At 38.9% G+C, this 20,888-nt stretch overlaps 1 protein-coding gene across 3 annotated transcripts in view; it reads left to right on the forward strand.

Annotated features, from left to right (window-relative positions):
- The window catches only part of PPARG (peroxisome proliferator activated receptor gamma), a 60,504-nt gene that overhangs the window by 11,876 nt on the left and 27,740 nt on the right, over positions 1 to 20,888 (forward strand). The gene's annotated exons all lie outside the window — the stretch shown is intronic.

Consider the following 20,888-nt stretch of genomic DNA (forward strand, 5'->3'; position numbering starts at 1 on the left):
TAATATAATAGGGGTCAAGATGGGATGTGGAGTAATAGATTACATGCTTCATCCCTGCTATCAGCTGGGTATTATAGCTCATTTATCAGTGAGGGGTGAGTGTGTTTGTGTGTGTCTGTTTCATGAGCACCAGTTTGCTCAGTGGCATCCCATTGTGCCTAATCAGCTACATAATTTTATACCATTTTGCTAGTCTTACAGCAGCTGAAGGTGAAGACTTGCAGAGAGACAGAGGCTGTGTTTGGATGGTCATATCATGACTTAATAATCTGAGGTGTTAGGAAGCTTTGTGCTCATGTCTGCAGTTTCTTTCCTTCTCCCTTCCTGAGGGTTTGAAGTTGGTTGAAAATGCTGGTTTGTTCCAAACCTTGTGTTTGTTGTTTCCCAGTTTTCACATAACCACAGGGTTTTTTTTAATAAAGATTTCCTGGTTTAATTTTGGCAAGCTGGGAAGAGAGGAGGGAAGGGATTGCATGCAAAGGCAATGGGTTTGTGCAGACATAATGCCTAGCTGTGATTTATATAATTTAACCATGGCCTTAATGTAAAAATGTATTTCAGGGCTGCTTTGTGCATGATATTGGACTTTTTTAAAAAAAATAAAACACAAGGTCCTGGTTATTATGCGATTTGGAGAATGGGGAAGGGAAAATGTGTCCCTTGTACTTTCCTCCCAGCTTAAACATCCCCATATTGTTAGGCCAATGATAGTTCAGTTATTAGAGCATGAGACTCTTAATCTCAGGGTTGTGAATTTGAGCTCCTGGATTTCAGGGGATTGGACTAGATGGTCCTCATGGTTCCTTCCAACTCTATGATTCTATATAGTATAGGGATAGCAACTCCCTCCCCCAAGCTAGCTGACTCTATGAACGTTTTGTGGCCCAACAGTTCTATTTTCTGGATTCTTAAAGAAAATGTACAATAGGTATTTGCATTCTGAGGGAGCCTCTCTGTGTATTTAGAAATCTGCACCTTATATTTATACTTTATCCTGTAGTAGTTCCGAACTGGTAAGAGACAGGATCAGCAAAGTTTGGCATTAAAGGCAGTAAGAATTCAAGATGACAAACTAATAACTTAAATTTAAAATCTTACGCATTCTGCTAATGTAAGTAATATGTTGCCTTAGTGAAGAAATCCTGCAGCTTCTGCTCGAGTTCATAATGATGGCTTGCTTTGACGGCTGAAGCCTCTCTCCCTTTGCTTATCCTGCTAAAATACCATTATTTTGCAAAGACAAAACAAAGAAGGCTGGGTGGCCTCATATAGAAGATAATAGTGCAGATAGAAACAACAAGCTACTTAATCAAGTATAAGATTCTCCAAAAACTGTAAGAACAGATTGATAAACCAGTAGCACAATGTCAAACAATAAGCAGTTTCAGTTGGGAGCTATAAATTAGGGTGAGGGAACAAGTCTGGATTTTGCAAATGGTTGGGGAAAGAGCAGAGAGAGAGAGGAAGACTGAGAGATGTCATGGCACATACTGAGCAAGGTAATACTTTTCAATAAGACTGATATAGTTTGGATATATTTCTGCATCGTTACCTTGGGAGAAAATGTATTTGAACAGTGTTCAGATATCTTGGGTCCAAACTATTGGTTGTGCTTCGCTGTTGTTGCAAAAAGTAAGGCTGAATGAGACCTGGCTGCAACCCAGAGCTGTTTTTAGTTGCAGAGCAGAACATGTGTAGGCTTATAATTTTAACCCCACAAATATTGTATACGGTTAATAGCAGCTTTTAGAAGAGGGGACCATCAGCATTAGGGCTGCAGCAGTGTGTTGGTGGTCGGGAAGCTCCCCAAATGCAGTGACCTCACCTTTAGTTTGGCCCTAATGTCCAGCAAATCAAAGTCTGCTTTGGACTGATATATAAGGCAAGAAGCTTAAAAGAAAAAGTTTTGAAAAGGAACAAATTCTCACACCCCCCCAAAGTAAAATACAAAATATAACAATATAGCAAAGAGAGAGGTCATAAGCATATTGTACAGCTTTAATATTTGTCAAACTTCTTGCTTATCTGAAAATCAATACAATTTTAAAAAAAGAAAATTAGAGAAAGTGTCTCTGATTTTGTATACCTGTGCATCTCATGAAACCTTCTCATGCATGCAGGCATTAGGACCCAGTTGTGAATTGGGCCTTGGCTTTACTTTGGCAGATGTGTACCTGCACTATGCAAGAGCAACAGGGGCAGAGCAGGGGTAGTGGAAGGAGCAGAGATGCCCTCATATATTTTGGGAGGGTATATTGGCCTTATTGAGAAGGAGGATTTATCTTGTCCAGATGTGTTCCTAGGTTTGTGTATTTGAGCAGAACTAGAATATCATTTAAATCAATAAAGATTTTGCATTTAGTAAATTTCAGACTTGGGCAAGGGCTGCAGTCCAATTTCATAATTTTATGAAAAAGAGCACTTTTTATTTCACCATTTTCAGTTTCTAACCTCGACAACACCTCTAAAAGCATCTAAGCCTGTATGCAGATAAGTGTAGAGTTCTCCGTTTCTTTGAAATTTATATGTCAGTACCCTAAAGTTTGGGTTCTTTTATGTAGTATTCAAAAATATGTTTGTAGTATTTAGTCTATGGGAGAGTCCATTCCAGAGTTAATTTGTAACTAAAGCAAATGAATCTATAAAAAGAAGAACGGTTACATAAGAAATATGTCAAGAAAAAGGAGGCCCTGATAAGGGCTATCTGAACCAGTTTGATCCCAGTGATTTTATGGCTTTGGAATTCAATTATAGGTGTGCTGGGAGTAGCAAATCACAATTCTGTAAATTAATGGGACACAAATATCTTTATCAAATTCTGTGTGTGTTCACATGCTGCAAAGTTCAATCCTGCCTTCCGTAAATAAACTCTTCGGAGCTACGCTGTATACCTCTGCTGAAACTGAATGCCAAAGCAATAGAAGTGCAGATACAGCACTGACTGAATCATTTTCCAAACACACACACTGATATGAAATACTATGTTAAACAAGATTAGCAAAATCAATTGGTTTTTCCTTCTGGGAAGCGTTTTACTTTATGCTAGCAGCATTTTTTTCTTCTGCGGATATCACAATCCTTGGTATTAAATAAGGCAGAGGATTCAGAGTATGGTAGCGATGTGTTCAGATAAATTGCACCTACTCAAATGTGTGTGGTGCCTATGGTCTGTCTTCTCTCCAGGTGGCTTTATCTAATGTGGGTAATGCCTTTCTTCTTACTTAAAGTAAAGAGATTAGCTTCAGATTAATTGCAAATTAAATTCCGTGATGTAATCTATATAGATTTTTGTTCTTAAAAATGCCTACGCCTGTCTTCTCATAAGAATTAATCAGCACCACTTTCCAGTCATTTACAGCATTATCCTATGCATGTCTCCTCAGAAGCAAGCTCCACTGAGTTCATTGGGTCTGATTTCCTGATAGCAGATTGCAGCCTTGAAAGAGAAAGAGCTTTTCCCTTGAAATTTAGTGGGCATGTAATGTAATGTAATTAAGGATATGTTGGGCACGGTGCTCTCATTAAGGAGATGTCAGGCATGGCGCTCTCATTACTCTGGATTGCTTTATTACACATCTAAACTTCAATAACTCCGCGTGTGGTGACTGCTGTTAATGCAGGAGAGAAAGTGAAGGGTTGCCATTCTAGTTGGGGTTGAGCTTGTGTTACAGACACTTCAAAAGCATAAATGAATTTAAGTTTCACATTTGAAAATTGGGGAGAGGATATACAGGTCACAGTTCCCTGAAGTGGGGCAATTATACTCGTATTTTCCATGTAGTGAAAGAAACAGACCACATTTCTTTCACCACATTTGCACATTGTTCTAAGCCTTACTTTAGTATGATGTGTGCAAGCAGGAAAGAACTGCAGATGGCTCTTCTCCTGCACAGAAGAGTTTGGAACTGTTGCCTCCTTTCCCCCTTAACCAGGGTTGCTTGTGTTATCAGGTGTGGCAAATGTTATTAACACTAACTGTGGTTGATATCAAAGAAACCAACTTCCAACCAAGGTTTATGAAGTGGGCTTATTGAAGTGAACCATAGTTAGTGCTGACCACAATTCTGGATCCAGACAACATGGCAAACTGTGGTTAACTAAAAAGTAGAAGTGAAAGCTTTTAAGGAGGGAGAGTATAAGCCCAAAACTATTTATACAAGATCATTTAGCATAGAAAAGGTGCATGGTGTATTTGGAGAGCCATATTCCTAACTGCACGCAGTCATTTTGTTGCTCACATGCACAGAACCTGTGCCTAACATGGCCTGCAAAGCGCAGTGTCTGTCTTGGGAAATGGGTCTTACAACCTGGCTAGCATATCTGATGTGGTCAACTTCCTTTTCTTTTCTTTTTTGCAATCGGCCACTTTTAGTAGGTGTGTAGAGGGTCAAGATCACGGATCATCTATGTTAGGAGTGCTGTTGTAGTTTGAAATTATGATGAAAGGTTTGGTTGGTTAAGTGTGTGTTTCCCTTCTGTTTGAGGTGGTTTTAGATTATTAGGGAAGTAGTGGGGAATCTTATGCAGCTGAACCAAAGAGAGTTAGGGGTAGGAGACGGCATGTATAGAACAGTTGTTATAACAGTTAAAGGGCTTATCTGAAATTCCAGATACAGATCCCAATCCAAAGAAAAATAATGCCTATGGTATTTTGAAATTAATAGAACTTAAATGAGCCACGTCTTAACATGTCTCATTGATTTCATTGGAAAGTGAGATTAATTATATTCTCTGAATTGAAGCCCTTCAATTAAATAACAAAACTATATCCAAAGGAATATTGTTTTAGGAGTAAAAGTTTTAAAAAAACCAAACACTTAGAGGCACCTTCCTAAGCCTGGGACTGCTAGAAGAAAAGACTTGGAGAAATACTTTTTGGTTATGTACAATGGTACCTCGGGTAAAGTACTTAATTCGTTCTGGAGGTCCGTTCTTAACCTGCAACTGTTCTTAACCTGAAGCACCACTTTAGCTAATGGGGCCTCCCGCTGCTGCTGCACCGCTACTGCACGATTTCTGTTCTCATCCTGAAGCAATGTTCTTAACCTGAAGCACTATTTCTGGGTTAACGGAGTGTGTAACCTGAAGCGTATGTAACCCGAGATACCACTGTATCTGTTTTCCTTAGCACACTTCTTTCTTTCCTTTTGATTGCTAGGCATACTGCTTTAGGCATCTATCAAGACCTCAGTGCCATGTACTGTCAAATAGATGGAACTCCTTGCTCCAGAATCTTGCCACCGTTGTTTTCCTTATCTGTGAAGGAAGCACAACTACTCCCAATGGAGAAATTTCATACTGGCTTGGTCTTAAAATAAAGTTTGAAAAAAAATCTGAGGGAAAGGTCACTTCCTAATAACTGTGACAATCTAAATTCCCAGGGAGCTTCAGGAATGATGCTACATGACTACTGCACTGACAACTTTCCAGTAATAAGTTGTTGAAATGCTGCCAGGGAAAGTTCTTTGCATTCAGGCAAAATTAGCGGAATAAGGACAAGAACGTCAGCATATAATGGTTCAGTTTGTTCTTGGGTTGACATACATGCCTCCCATTTGTCTTTAGAGCACCTTTCTTCTTCTGGCAATGATGTTTCCCAGCACTCCTGGTGACTTGCCTCAAGAGTTGGGTATAAAACTAGTGGGAAACGAAATTGGTTAAGTAAGGGCAACCTAGCACCAATAGTGGAATGGTCTCCTTTTCCTCCATTCTAGGAAATGATCTCCTCATAATAAAGTTATTAATTAACTAAACCAGGAACTGTCAAAGCTGTCACTCCTTCAAGCAGACTACAGATTCAGAAAAATTATGTAATGGTTGCCCATGGCTTGAAATAATTTTTTAAAAAAAACTGTAGATACAGAGTAGTCCGAGTTCAAGTAAATCTAGTAGTCACAAATGTTGTTGTTGTTGTTTAGTCGTTTAGTTGTGTCCGACTTTTCGTGACCCCCATGGACCAGAGCACGCCAGGCACCTCTGTCTTCCACTGCCTCCCACAGTTTGGTCAAACTCCTGCTAAAAACAACTTGATCCATTGACGTCAGCAGTACTTAAACATGAAAGAATCACACTCTGTTTCCTTAGAACCTGCATTAGATTTGTGAGCAGTGGCCATCAATTTGACTGCATAAAACTTGCAGGTGTCAAGGTAACTAGGTACTGTAACTACAACTTATCCAATCCTGCAGAACACTTCCATTAAACTTCATTGCCACTACAATGTCAATAGCTGGGTTGCAGTGTATGATGAGAAACACCCTTCTGTTGTTTGTTGCTTTAAAATTACCTTGCTTTTAATTGATTTTATCTGTCTGCAATTTATCCTGTTAAGTCGCCTTGGGACTTTTTCTTTTTGAATCAAGAGACTAACAAATGTAACAAATAACAGTAAGAATTATGTGTGAATCTTCACCCAGTCATGCAGCTCCTGGGTGGCACTGGGGAAATTGCTGCCTCTCAGCCTACTGCATAGGGTTGTGCTGATGCTAAATTGGGATGCTAAGCTCCTTGGAGAAAGGTTGGGTACAAATATAAAAAATAGCACTCAGGTGTAGTATTCAGAAAAAATGTTCTGTTTCGATTTAAAGATAGCTATGATATGAAATAAGTTGTATTATTATTATTATTATTATTATTATTATTATTAGTCAACAGCCTCATGCAGAAGCCTTTAGGTTGCAAAGTCATTAATGGTGGAGTCATTAGCTTCCTAGATAGACACTTTGAATAATCATATTGATGATATGATAATAGATGCACATTCAAATTATAAGTTGCCCACTTTTAATATTTAAGTCATGCTCTGGCTATATTATTGATTTACATCTGTACTCCATAATTTATTCTTGTGATTTACATCCTTATGATTTATGTTTTGGAGTAATAATAATAATTATAATAATGCTTGGCTTGTGCAAAGTATGTGAGTATTTTAAGAGCGTCACATATGTTATCGCTGTAATCCTTAGCAGCCCTGTAAGCTAGGTCAGCATTATCCCCATGAGGCAGATGAAGGGAAAGTGCCTTTCCTCAAGTCACCTAGTGGCTTGATAGAAGAGGAGAGATTTGAAGTGAAGGCTCCCATTTCATGGCTTTGTCTCAGTGCTACTATGCTGCACTAGTTCTCTGAGCTACTTATTAAACCATAATCAGCCATGCTTGAAGGTACTTGTTAAACCATAAGCTCAAGTCTGCTCAAGTCTCTCATAGTCGTCTCATTGTCCAGGTCTCAATTCATGCCTCGTCGTGTGTCATGTCTTGACACCCACCGCAGACAGTTTTGTAACATTCTTCCAATACATAACCATACTCTCTTCATGTGCTCATGACATAATCTATTCCCTTGCCCATGCTGTGCTTTGCTTTTTGGATGTGGTAATGAAATGCATGTCTTTTTCCACTTGCACGTCTACCTACTTTGCTTGAGCATGATCAAAAGGAATGCATGTCGCTGTCTAGTGGAGTGGTACATTTCCTCTTAGCTATGTTTAAAAAGTTAATTTTAACATAATTAATTCCTTTCATGGGCTTGTATGTATCATAAGAGCAGGAAGATTTCTTGCCATTTATCTTCCTTGGTCTATTGTTTCAATATTATTACAGACATCATCTGATCACCCAATGAAATTTTTATGCTCTTTGTTCGTGAGCAATTTTAATTTTAAAATTTTGTTAGTAATCTGACTTCCCCCCCCCCAGCTCTTCCAAGTAATGAGGCAGTTCCTATCCTATGGATTAACTTCAATAATAATTCCTCCTAAATATGAACAGATATACAACATTTGAAGGCAGTGAATGCTACAGGTGTAGCAATCCTGGAGAAATATCAGATCATACATAGTGTTCTGACTTCATTACTGGTGTAGCTTGAATCAATTTTTTTAACATCCGATAGCCAGTCACTTATGATTAATTAGTTTATTGATTAATATGAACGTCTTCCTTTCTGGTGTTATCTCAATAAACAAATTTGCATTGTACAAAAGCATTCACGTATTTAAAACAGTGGGTTATATCCAGGAGCTGGTTCATTGATGTACATTCATTACAAAATATAATATGGTAAGCTTTTAGCCTGGTTTCTGTCCAGAAAGGCATAATTTTTTTCTTAATTATATTGGAAGTGTTAGCTAGCTAGATTCCAGGATTTGTGTGCTTATTTTACTGATCCCTTCTTCCCTTTGCCTCAAGTTCCTTGTATCTCTATATCTGCCCCTCATCTCTCATACATTCTGGTTCTCCAAGGCTCAATACTTTAGCTGGGGTAAACTATACTGAATTATACATATTTGCATACTTTGTAAAATGTTCAGAATTGCAAGCTTCAGTTTCCTTTTCTGAAAGCGTCTCATACCAAGGGCACCCTGAAAACTTAATTACGATTGCAGTCCTATACACGCTTACCTGAAGGTAAGTCACACTGGACATATTGCAAAGTCCACCTTATCATTTAAAAGTTGGATTTTGCTGTGTGAAGGGCCAAGACAGAGTGATTGTCTGAATTTCCTATTTCAAGGTCAACTGAAAAGTTCCAAAAAAGGACTGTCCTTGCTGAAAACCATATGCTTCATGGAAATCATGTGAGAGCTCTTACATTTGCCTTATTTCACAAAGGAGAGGAACGACAGGATGTGGGATGCTGCTGCCTCTAAGGACCCATCTTGGATATAAAATGGTTCCAGTTGGAGAGTTGTATATGGAAGGAATGCAGGAAGTGTACTATTCCTGGTCTTCTGCTTTTACTTTCCAGTTGCAGTGGGGATCACTCATGGATCCATCCAGAGTTTATTTTAGGGCATCTTCTCAAGTGTAGATAGCATATCCTACAAGCTTTTCAAACAAAGAGTTTTGAGTGGGGCTTTCAATAACTGCCTAAGCTATCCCCCTGCTTCCTATGCTCTTTGTCATTGCTCTTTAGGATGTCAGATGCTGATTCAGGGGTTGTAATTTTTTTGGTCTGTTGAGGAGCCAAACGGCACAGTCACTTAGTTACGTAATACGCCCCCACTAGAGCCACATGACAATTAGCAGCAGTACCAGGCATGCTGCAGGGGTAACAAAAAGTCAGAGTGGGAGTTTCATAGTTCCTCATGTAATTCTTCCTTCAGGGGGAAAAATGATGGCAGTGTATTTTTAGATTGCAGAAATCCTGCCCCAAATGTGAAAATAGACTTTACATCTTCCAGATCTTCTGCCTATATGGTATAGGGCCACACAATGTTCTGGTAAAATGATAGCCAAGCAAATACTACATCACCACCTCCCCTCCATGAGCAGCTTTCTTTGTATGCTTCCCAAAGCAGGCTGAGGTGAACAATTTTGAGTTTCACACAGAAGCAGTGCACCTGTCCCAGTGTAAAAGTTCATATGGAATAAATGCCTTACAGAAGTGTGCCTTGCGGCATTCTCAAAATACTGTGTCTGTGCTGTGTAAAATATATACTACAAAACTCATTAAACAAAACTGACACGTGTCAAAATGAGATGTTTCAGCTTTAAGTTAAAACCACAAAATAATATGTACATGCAATGGAAGAGAACTAAATTCTTTTTCTTCCTTCCTTCCTTCCTTGTTTATACTAAGCAGGTGTTGCAGTATAATTTATGTTAAAAAAAACCAAGCTCCATTCAAATTACTGATTCTACTCCTCCAAAGTCTTGACTTTCGGCATGTTAGACAAAAAGGGCACAGAAACAGAGACTTCCTCCTTTTGTGCTTTTCAAATAAAATACATGGACTTTTGCCCTTTGCATATTTTGTAAGAATTCTGGGCAAGGAGATGACTCAGTGTCTTGGTAGAAGAACATATAACCTTTAAGTTCAAAAGCCATGCATTTACATCCTGAAATATGCATAGGTTGAAATCTTCAAGTCTCTTTATTATATCATCCCTTAAGAAGATTTTCCCTGTACATGACAATATTTTGAAATCCCATTCCCCAATGTTAAATTTCCAGTGTATAGATTTCATTAAATAATTCCTAACAGAAATATCTACCTCACTGTTGTATCTTTTAGCGTGGCTGAAGAACAAGCTCACATGGCCAATCAACTTGGATTTTCATCCAAGGCTTCATCCAGTTGTGCTACAATTACAAATACAGAATTACCATTAAGGAAGAACAGGATTTGCAGCCAAAACGACACCATAGGAACCTTTAGAAAGCAAAGGATATTTAGGTACAACCAGCTCTGCCTGTTGAGAAGTCAGTGATGCTTTTGATCAAAACCTAAATATTTCAGCCGTTAATCATGAATTTAATATTATTGATAATGAATTAAGAATAAATAAATAATATGCGCCACTTTTTCCACAGTGGGCTATGTGCAAAGCAGTTCACAAGAAATATCATCTTGTTAGTAAAATACAACACCACATTTGTGGGGGGGGGGACACCACAATTTGTTATAAAACTTATAAACACATTAAGAGCATAAGAAGATCCCTATTGGCTGGATCATGCCATAGCTCCATCTAGTCTGGTTTCCTGTTTACCACAGTGACCAACCAGGTGTCTATCGTCCACAAGCAGAAAACTTGCATGATTGTGAGCAGGGCAGTACACTATAGACTGCATAGTGGCTTGCACTATAGCCTTTCTACATTTTTGCAAACCTACAAATAAGTGTCTCAGGAACAGCTTCCTAATCGGTTACAGGCTTCACTTACTAAATTTACACAGGACCACCCCAATAGCATGGCTTTGGGGATGGCTCACAAACATAAGATGATAAAATGCAGTTAAAGCACAGTCATAAAACAACAAGATATATAACACAGTAACAACTTCAAACCTATAATTTCCGACAAAGAAAATAAACAAAATGACTAAAAGTAATTCATAACTTGTAAACCAAAATGAGGGTGGGTGGCTGCTGATTTACTCAGTAGAGTGTTGAATTCAGATAAGCCTGGGTTTAAATCTACAATGAGACATGAAAGTCACCTGTGACCTTGGGCTAGTCATCATCTCTCAGCCTGACCAGCTTCACAAGGATGCTGTGAGGGTCGAAGGTTCTGTGTGCCATTCTGAGATCTTTGGAGGAAGGGTAAGATAAAAATGTAAGACTGTTTTAATGGCAGGTGGTGACAATGTTGTTGCAGGCAGAGTGATCTGTGTCACAAGTAGTTACTTCTTCTACAAGTGGGAAACATTGATCTCCCCCTGATTTAATTGTGATGTTAAAACCTGCATATATAATGCAAAACTGAGCTTAATTGCATGCCCTGAATTGAAGAAAGAGGGAAATATTGTAATACTTCTATTTAGAAAAGGAGCTAAATTACACCTGGTTCGACATTAGTATAGAATTTGCAAAGCTTTGAGAGTTCCCATTTTAAGCTGAGACGGTAGAACAAGAGACTCTTAATCTCAGGGTTGTGAGTTCAAATCTCACATTTGGGGGAAAAGAGTCTTGCATTGCAGGGATTCAGCTAGATGACCTTTGTGGTGCCTTCCAACAATTCTATGATTCAATGATCCTCAGTGCTTATGCATTCACTGTTAGTAGAGTGCTTTATCTACACCCATTTGTGTATATAGCTACCAACTGAGGTTAAAACTATTCATTTGATGAAGTTTGTCCATGGAACTTTGTGCTATACTGAATGTCTTGGAATTCTTTCTCGTTTTCACTCTGTTACACAAGAGCAACATCATTTTAGTTCAGACTCACCGCAGTGGAAGTAGATGAATCTCTCTCCCTCTCCCACATATGCAAACAAGGTACAATAAACACAAGGTGATTTCTGCCCATGTGCATGTTAATACAAGTTGGCATTTGTTACAAGGGATTTGTTTGGTTCAAAAGTGCAGTTGCATGAAATGGCTTATCAACAAAAAGTGGCTAGTTTGTTTTTCTTGAGATTGTGCAGGTGAGAAAATAAAGGCTTGTTAAGGGGAAGTCTTATCCTTCTGTGCACTCTGCTAGCACAAGCGTTCATGTCAGTTGTACAGGTTCCTCATGGACTTCTGGGTGAAAGCTGACAGGTGCTGGGGAGATGCCATTTCAGAATGATACATTCAGGTATGGTCCCACAAAAGGGGAGAAGCTGGAATTAGACACACAGAAATTAAGAAGAGTCAATCAAAAAGATGAAGGTGACATAGGAAATATTGCTCATGTTATCAGAAACCCAGCTCCCCAGTGAAAATTAATGCCCTTTTTTGCTCTTTCTCAGTTGCTTTGCAGTACTGTAGCTTTAGTTTTAGCAGACATTAAACTAATGTATACAAGTTAACCACATAAACTTAGTATCATAGATATTTCTGAAACAGTGTTAGGAACCCTGAAGTACTGTTCCATGGTGCAGGAATATTTTCAGTTTGGACATCTCTAATATGCAATTGGCATATTTAAATAATAGAAATGAAAAGTTATTAATTCTGCTTTAGCACTCTTACCTGTGAAATAAACCCATTTATCTGAGTTCTTCTAAGGTAAAGGTATACTCATTAGAAAAGTAGATCTTCAGTTTATGGGAAAATGAATAAAGAAAAATAGATGACTTCCCAAAAATATACTTCAGGTGAAATCCTAATGTACTTACTAGAGAATAAATTTTATGAAACATAGTAGGATGAACTTCTGAGTAAACATACAAAGAACAGCATCGTACATAGTTTTGTTCCACAAAGAATACTTATCCAGAATTTCCTTCATGTTCAATCAGATGAGCTTGAAATGACAAGTGAAATTGATTAAAATAATAGGTACTGCTCTCTGTTTCATCTCATTAAATACTGGTAGGCAACTAATGTAAAGGTAAAGGGACCCCTGACCATTAGGTCCAGTCGTGGCTGACTCTGGGGTTGTGGCGCTCATCTTGCTTTATTGGCCGAGGGAGCCGGAGTACAGCTTCCAGGTCATGTGGCCAGCATGACTAAGCCACTTCTGGTGAAGCAGAGCAGCGCACGGAAATGCCGTTTACCTTCCTGCCGGAGCGGTACCTATTTATCTACTTGCACTTTGATGTGCTTTCGAACTGCTAGGTTGGCAGGAGCAGGGACTGAGCAATGGGAGCTCACCCCGTCACGGGGATTCAAACTGCCGACCTTCTGATCGGCAAGTCCTAGGCACTGTGGTTTAACCCACAGCGCCACCCACGTCCCTTCAGCCAACTTATGTATTTGCATGTAATGCTAAGCCAAACCATTGTTTAGTACAAACGAGAACACCTGCAGGCCCCCAGAGAGGAAGTTGAGGCAGCATTGCTCTTTCCTGGTTGTTCTGCTGCTGTGCTGTGTTAAACCATGGTTTGGTTTAGCATGCAATCCAAGCCTGTGTTTGTGGTTTAGCTCTCTCCAGACAACCCACAAGATGCAACTAAGGCTTGTCATATGGCTTCCAGCTTGTGGTTTATCTAGGAGAGCTAAACCATGAGCCCAGGTTTGAAAGTCATGCTAAGCCAAAGCATGACTTAGGTCAGCAGAAGAGCAAAGTGGTTGTGATCTCTTCTGTGAGAGCCCACACATTTGATCCTTCCCACTCTGCCATGATTCGGCTAGCTGGTATGAGTTTTGTAATCATAAAAACTGACCTCTTAGTGAAAACCTTTGCTCCAGCTGGCAAAGATCAGGAACTAATTGTGTCAAGCTACTAAATATGGAACTATGTCTCCTTCTAGCACATTAATGACACATTAATGGCACAATTTCAAGGGAAATACTTTTAAAAAGAAAAAAGACACACTGTTAAACTCCATTCTTCCCTTTCCCCTTTGACATTGGCACTAAGTCAAGCTGAGTGAGAGATGCTTGAAATGCAATATCACCTCTCCCCACCTGTGCAGTCTCACTGATGTTAGAATTAGGCACTCCACGTGTGTGGGCAGCACACATACAACAGATATGGCTGCCACAAGTTTGGGCCTACATTAAAACTTAGCTGATCATAGTATGGCTTTGCTCCAAAGAGTACATATTAGGACTTGAAATTTGACTTTTGGCTTCTTTACACATTACGTTTTTAGGCATACACAAAAATGTTTTCAATGTATCTAATATGTCAAATGGTGAATGTGACAAAACAGGCATTGTGAAAATATGTGCATTATATTTGTACAATCGTCAGGGAGTTAGGGTTAGCCGGAGCTGCCTTGGAAGCGTACGTTCAATGTCAGACGAATGTTTGCTCATATGTAATGTGTGAAACAACTATTTCTTGGGGATTAAAAAAAAAATTCTGTATGTCTGGAGAAGCAGGCACCTGGAACTATAACACTAGCATAGCCATAGCATTTTCCCAGATCTAACTTGCACACCTGCTATTAGCCAAAATTTAATAGACCTGGGAGATCTGGTCAGAGATCTGTATTACCTCATTTGGTTTGGCCCTAAGTAGGCATGGTGGGTAACTTGTGATCTTCCTGAGTAGCCACAAGCCAATTATAGCCTCAAGTAAAGTCATAAAGGCTGCTGTTGTGCCATCATAAACAAATAAAATCTTTAAGCTTGTTAATTATTGAGTTGAGTTTACCACACCAAATTCCTGAGCTACTTATGTGGAAGCCAGTTCTCTTAAAACTGAATGGGGCCAATTTTCAAATAAAGATAAGGATACTGAAATGATTTGCAGCGCAACCCTAAGCGTGTTTCATCAGGAGTTCAGCTGGTGTATTTAGAACTGGTGGAGTAGTACTTAATATTAATTATGTCAAATTATTTCCCTCGCATGTAGACTGAGTAGCTAACAAAAGTATTACAATGACTGTAGGATACTTTGACATCTGTGCTGTACTTATAAGAGACCTGCAGGCCAAAACATGTCCATTGTAAAAAAAAGTCCATAAAGTTTAACACAGAATTACAAAATCAGTAAAACAAACACTTTTACTTGTCTGCCTGCCCACACATACTGTCCAATACAATCCTGTCTGCATGGAAATAAGTCCTGTTGAGTTCAATAGTACTTACTCCCGTGTAAATGAGTATAGGGCTGCAATCTAAGTTAGTCCTGTGTTTCTTTCTTTCTTTCTTTCTTTCTTTCTTTCTTTCTTTCTTTCTTTCTTTCTTTCTTTCCATCTCTTCATCATTCATGTTCCCAAAGTGGGTAATGATCATTTAAATGCTATAACAAAATCAAAATAAGCAAATTTGCTGTAAAGCACAGTATAAATAGTCAGCCAGCCTAAAAGGCAATAAAAGAGCTTCCTTCTCTTGAGGTTTACAGAAATTGCCGCGCTACTTACCTCAAGGCAATTCTTGTTTGCTTGAGGCAACTAAGTGGTGACTATTTGCAAGCATGGTTTAACAACATTTATGTGGAGATCGTGTGATTGAACACAGATACTTTAGTGCTATGAAAATCTTATATTTAGTAACACATGCTTGGAATTAACTATGTTTTTAAAAAGTGTAGGCCAGTTTTAAGATTTACTAATTAGCAGTTGTATTTAAACAGAACATTCAAATGGAATATATCTTTAAGGCTGTAATCCTATGCATACTAATCGGAAAATGGAGTAAGGATTGCAGAGTCACTTGGGAGAAGGACTTATTGAATTCTGTGGGACTTACTTCTGAGTAGATAAGGATAGGATTGCACTGTAAGTAGCTTTTGGCAGTGGAGCTGTTTTCCTTTTATCACCTTGTTATTCCAGATGCTGAACTGTAAGTAATAGCATTTTATTTCTTGAAAACAAACTGATCTTAGGTGAGTGATAAGCAGATTTTTACATCTCTGACCACCCATCCAGTACATGCTCAAAGCATTCAAATTCCACATATTTTAAAGCAGCATAATAGTGCAATCCCATACATGTCTGCTCAGAAGTAAGTTCCATTGAGCTTGAGGTAAGTGTTATAGGAGTTCAGTTTTAGCAAAATACATAGGATTTCAAGCTGCCTACCTCTGAGTTGACGTATGTATTTTCTCTTAACCTCCTCTCTCCAAAATACAGAATTTGGACCATTGTGCATTATTTGAACTTTTTGAGCCCTTGTAAACTTGTAGAAAATGCAATATTTGTTTTGATATCAAAGAATTCTAAAGTAAGGAACAGAATGCCAAATCACTGTATAATGTACACCCATAACAGAATCCACAAAGTTCAGTGAGACTTACCTACCCAAGTGATAATGACTAGGATACCACCACAAGTTACTATAAAATTTACACCAGTGAAGTCCATTGGGTAGATTTGATCCTAATTTGCTTCAAAGGTGCTTATGGGGATATAAAGTGGGATTCCCCTGTATATGCTGCCCCTGAACTTCTTGAAAGAAGAGCAGGATACCAATAAAGTAAATAAACAGATGACGTTAATGTGTTTCTTTAAAAAAAAAATGTGTTCAGCTGCATGTAATGTTTGGAATTGCTTTATAAAATTAATAAGTGAGCATTTTGTCTCCCTTCAAATGTGTGCTTGTTTCTCTGACAAAGAAGCTTCTTTTACTGATTCAGTTCTGTCTCACACGTGATTAACTTTCGTGATGATGCAGCTGGTCAGATCAAAATGATATGTTCTTGTGCATGTTTCCTTTTAAAACATATATATATATATATAAAACATACCTTGGCTGAAAAGAGATTTCCATGTTGACTGCAAAGAAAAGAAAGACCTCCATCTATTTCAAAAGTAAACGAATGTGTTGGCTGTGTGTAGGGAGTACTAGTTAGGACTTGAATGACCTGACTGGCAAATCTTTCACTTATCTGGCAAATCTTGCGCTTATCTTTGCAATATGTAAATTCTGGGACAAATTTTCCTCTTAAACTGTCTGTGAGGTTGCTGAAGAGCTGAAAAACAGGACGTTATCATTTGGATGGTATGCAGTCAGTTTAGGGTCGATTGCTGCAATATTCCCATAGTTGGTCATCTGATCTGGTCCAGCCTGGGGCCTGATCGAAACTTCAAAAGTAAGGAACTCTAAGCCTAGGCTGTCCCAAAACAAAGGATAAATTAGACTTTAAAGGAGCATCAGTGGTTGGTCTCTGATTTGTTTCTCCACTTTGCTGGGCAAAATAGCTTTTCATGGCTTCAACCTGCATCTTCCGGTGGTGAAAGGAGGCTATTGTGAGGCCTCTTCTTAAAAGGGCTTTCCAGGACCCAGCATCTTTCCAGTTTCTGCTCAGTGGCAAATCTCTATCTTGTGGACAATGTGATCAAACTGGTGGAGACTGTTCTCCAAATCTTTTCGGACAATCTGGTAGACACATTTCAACCTCCCTTCTGTTTGGTTCCTGTGATGAATGATCTATGCCAAGTAATGGAAAGGATGAGCTGGATATTTTGATCTGTAAAAGATGCCCTCTCCCTCTCTTCTTTCTATTGGGAGCACATGTAACTTTCAAAGTGCTGAAAAGGTGCTTGGAGTTGGTCATGGGCTGAATTATGGCTAAGAAACTGAAGTTGTGGTCAGACAAGATAAAGGTCAGTAGGTTATCAACCCAAGAAAGTGGTGTTTCTTTTTTACATGTGATGCCAGCAACCGAGAGGGAGGGGAGGGGAAAGGGAGAGGTGGCAGGGAAGTTGGCTCAGTGTAGCCACATTGGATTGGCTCCGCCACTGTGCCCACACCACACCAACCTCCCTGCCACTTCACCCCTCTTGGTTATCAGCAGCGACCTCCACATTACGAAGCCGTACTCTGCCGGCCACTACTATATGCAGTTAAACTATGTGCTGTACTACTGCAAAATGGCCCTTCCCACGCTGTTAATGAGCTATTAATGAAACGGGCAGATTAAAAATCCATGTGCTGTTTCTTCCCCCCCAAATATTTTTAGTAAATAGTGTTTTGCCAGTCCTTTAGGTCAGGCATCCTTAATTTGTGAGTCTGATCCATCAAGCCAAACACAACCCACCAGTCCTGTACAGGCCCAGGGCTGTTGGAGAAACAGAACAATTATTTAGTCCAAAATAGATAAACATGCACTCACTAACACCCAGTTCCAGGACAAGGTTTTCAGAAGGCAATGTCAAGTTGACAGAGGGGAAAAAATATTTAGCCACCTAACGCAGAAAAGGCACCGTGCTACCTATGTCTCATCGCTACTTGTACTTCAAAAGTACAACAGGTAAGAGGATGGCTGAAGATTGCAGTCAGGGACTTGAAGTAGAATGCTAAGCCTACTGATTAATATAGGCTATGCGTTTAATGTCAAGGTCTCAGAGTGAAGCATAAGTCAATCAATGGGACTTTCTTCCGGGTAAACATGGTGGAGATCTGCAGAACTATAAACACACACAGGAGTTGTGTCATATGAATCTATTATAATTAAGATGAAGGAAGTACTGCAAAAAAAAAAAAAACCATTAAAACTCACTTGTCACCTTTACACTGTTAATTTTGATTACTACCTGCAATTTGATCTTCAGTGAACTTTGACGGTGAACTCCTTTTCCTGTTTAAGGGCATAACTGAATGGGGTCAGATGTGTTCTGAGTTCACTGGTTATGCTCCCTCTGCTGACTCCGCAGCAGCACAGCAAAACAGCAATGGATAGGAAGAAAGTCAGGGAGAAACGGTGCAAAACCGGAGCGTAGCGGTTGACCAGACTTAAACAACAACACAGCACAAGGCAGACTATGCATACATAATGGTCCATGCTAGCTGGGTGGAACTGAAAGGAGTATGCAATGCCCTGTTTTCCAAGCTGATTTTAAATACATACATACATACATGCATGCATTCTACATTCTGACCAAATGACAATTACATGATATTTACATTACTATAACATGGTATTAACTTTACTATATGAATTTTGAGTCTATGAAGATAGTAAATATATTTGCAGCATGCTATTGGCCTGCTGTGTGTAAGGGTAGATATGTGCATAGGCTGTCTGCTACTAGCACTGCAAAATGGAAACTAGCACGGTAATGGCCTGCAGCTAGCACAGATGTGAAACGGAAAGCCAGACTCAGCCTATCCCCAGGGCTATCCCTTATGTCACCATGGCCTTCCTGGTGCTGATCAAATGGTTAAAAAAAGAACAGTTTGTATGTCATTGTCATAATAAAAATCAACCTAAAATCCATATACCCTTCCTTATTATTTTCGCTCTCTTTTTGCCTAGTTGCATCTCTAGGAATTTCCTTTTTTGTAACTTTTCCTTTACTGGTTTTGTAAAAACAAGTGTTAAATCAGGATGTTGTGTCTGCTTCTTTGTAACAGGTCTAGGGACAACATTCTGTACAGTATTTTCATCTGTTTGTAGGGAGGAAACGTCTAGAATGCAGTGCAGCAAGCCATTCAGGTTAACAGAGAGTAAGCATGGTTTATAGGGTAATTTGTGAACAGGGATTGAGCGGGGGCGGGGGGGGGAGAGGTTGGTACCATGGTGATCTCTTAGGCATGATTCTTTTATTTATTTAATATATTTATAAATCACCCTTTTCCTAGGCTAATTCACAACAAATGAATTAGATCAGGCTAATTCACAACAAATATATAGACATCACAATGCAAACTGTTGTGAAGGGGAAAGTGTTACTTTGCCTCCTCCTAAAGCTCCTTGTGAGAGAACTTTAAAAGTTCATGGCCAATATTCCCTGATCCTAATCCTACTATTCAGGACACTAGAAATTCTATGTAAACTATAATATTAGAAACAACACTGGGGATGAAAGCTGACAACTCATCCAAGCAAATGTCAAATATCTTCATTAGGTTTTTGTGTATGTGTGCAAATATTAGTTGTTCCTACAGAACACTTTTAACTGCTTCTCTGTTACAATGCTCATCCCTATAAACCGCTAAGAATTTTGTTGTTTACTACGTATCTGTTTTTCTTCGTTCTTCACTTATTTAACATTTACATACCGCCTGAATGTAGGAAAATTGATTGTAAGCTGTTTATAAAACCTCTAAGTGGTTTATGGCAATTTTAGGGTGTGTGCTCATCTTAAACTGTCTCTGTACATTCAGTGCCTGAATACTTTTGCAAGACAATTTCTATTACTCTTTGGAAGTTGGAGGGGGGAAAGACCCTTCAGATTATTAGAAACCAGGACTCCAATTTCAGGAGCCAGTATTAATATTATTGTTTATTTAAGTTTTAATCCTGCATGGGGCCAAATAATTGTTTAAAAATATTGGGTGGCATCTAACTTTTAGAAAACCAGGTGCCTGAAACATTTCCAGAGAAATTAGTTTTTCACACCCATTATCTATATCTCGAGTTGTCTCCATTTCTACATTGTGTTAATCATTTGTTACATTTTATCTAGCCAGCTACTAGTTTTGATGTCCCTTCATCTATTTCCATATAGGCTTTTGGATGATTAGCAAGCACAATAACTGTTGCTTTAGTGCATTGCTGAATAAAGCCTGCAGTGTTTTTAAAGAACAAGGTGTTCCTTTTTATTTTTATATAATGCTGTGCTCAGTAAATTACTTGCAGTAATTTCTAGTCATATAATTGCCGCAGGCACCTAGATGATCCCATTATGATACAGTCCACGTTCCAAGTATATTATGCATTTTAAATAAATACACATTCTAATTTTATTTCTAGATAATTTCCAGATTTTTTTCTGATATGCATCTGTATTATTGACACCCTAGTTCATTTGCACCATTGCAGCTACCTGCTGCGCCATAATGCCATCATGTTTAATGACACCGGACTGCTTGACTAGCTGTACTCATTTCTAGTTCATTGCATTTTCTGTCATAAGGAGGCTGCAAACCTTTGGCCATAATTTTGGTATCGGACAGAATTTTCTCACTGAATACTTGAAACTTGGCCAAAAGGATGTGGTGGTCCAGATTGCTTTCCATCCATCATCACAGATAATTGTTTGTTTCTCAGATTGTGGTCTGAGAATGTTAAACCTATAGCTTAAAGTCCCAGTCAACAATTAATTTTAGACAGTAGCTATATTTTGAACTGATTGAGGTCTGGGGGGCCAGCAGCAATGGTTCCACCCACCAAC

Source organism: Podarcis erhardii, assembly GCF_964252035.2.
Source record: "Podarcis erhardii genome assembly, chromosome: 2".
Taxonomy (NCBI): Eukaryota; Metazoa; Chordata; class Lepidosauria; order Squamata; family Lacertidae; genus Podarcis; species Podarcis erhardii.